Source organism: Penaeus monodon, chromosome 2, assembly GCF_015228065.2.
Source record: "Penaeus monodon isolate SGIC_2016 chromosome 2, NSTDA_Pmon_1, whole genome shotgun sequence".
Lineage (NCBI taxonomy): Eukaryota > Metazoa > Arthropoda > Malacostraca > Decapoda > Penaeidae > Penaeus > Penaeus monodon.
The window spans coordinates 13,115,509-13,117,104 of record NC_051387.1 but is presented as its reverse complement, the minus strand read 5'-3'; positions in this window follow the sequence as shown (position 1 = coordinate 13,117,104).

The window sequence follows — 1,596 nt, the reverse complement described above, 5'->3', positions numbered from 1 at the left end:
ATTTTTTCTACTTCTTAGAGTTCTCTCTCTTACTTTCATGTCGGTTTCACTCACGTATCTTTATGTCTTCTGCTTCCTCTGTTCTTCTTTGGAAGGATATTTTATAGATTAGATTTTCATGCAGGTATCCTTGGGTTTGGACTATTTTTAAGCTCTATATTACTATATATATTATACATTATATATATTTATATATATATATATATATATATATATATATATATATATATATATTAATAATATATATATATATATATATATATATATGTGTGTGTGTGTGTGTGTGTGTGTGTGTGTGTGTGTGTGTGTGTGTGTGTGTGTGTGTGTGTGTGTGTGGTGTGTGTACGAATGACTTATGAACTTGAACGCAATGAAAAGATAAAACTATTATATATATGTACGTGTGTGTGTGTGTGTGTGTGTGTGTGTGTGTGTGTGTGTGTGTGTGTGTGGTGTGTGTGTGTGTGTGTGTGTGTGTGTGTGTGTGTTAAAAAAAATGAAAGTCATATCTTCCCATATCCCTTCCCAACTCTTCATTCTACATCGGCATGTCATTCATGTTACTTCAGTTCCTTTCATTCCATTTCAATTTCACTTTCACAAGAGTTCATTTTCAATGTCACTTCTGAGCGAGATTAACAACATTGCCTTGCTGCGTTTGTCAGTCTATCACGAGAGAGAACTTCACAATTTTCATTCATTACGTTCAGTCTTCACGGCTATTCAGCTGCAGGGCTCACATGCACCGCCTTTTGTTCGTAAAATAACTAACCATGTTTAAATTTGATTAATAAGGAAAAATAAGAAAAGTGAATATTCCTCTTCTGGGAAGTCAGTTTAACAATGAATGAATTATCTACAAACACCGCGACCTCTTGTCAAGCGCCATAAGTTCAGTTATCCGTAGCCACTTTCATACGCACTCAAGCGTATGATCCTTCTTTTAAATCTCTTTAATTTCCTTTCACATCCCTCTCTTCATATCTTTACACTATAGTTCCCCCTCGTATCTAGTCTTCTACCCTCTCGCTCCTCAATCTCCTTCCTTCTCTCATCCACGCCCCCTCGCCTGCCTTTTCAGTAATAACACCAGATGCTAAGATTAAGGATTAGTCTTCCTAAGATATCTGTCCCGAGGGTGTTGGTAGAGACAACTGTGGAAAACAAGTATAATAGTCCAGAAAACTGCTATCTACATAACTGTCGTCTGGAGCAACGTTTTCAAAACCTATGGCTTTTGCTATAGTTTTCGTAAGCACTGTAATATCCATACTACCTTCTTACATAAATAGACACTCACACACTTGCAGAGAGAGAGAGAGAGAGAGAGAGAGAGAGAGAGAGAGAGAGAGAGAGAGAGAGAGAGAGAGAGAGAGAGAGAGAGAGAGAGAGAGAGAGAGTGAGGGTGAGAAATAAATGTTGATTATCGGCAATAATAAAATTGTTCATAGATGTTGCAAAATCCTATGAAAGAAAGAAGGCAAAATTTGTTCCTCTCAACTTCTTTTTCTTCACTGCCACCGAAACGATTTTATCAGTAAAAATTTTTTATACTCCAGAACTGCAACAGGTATTCCCAGAGAAGTCTGAAACCGA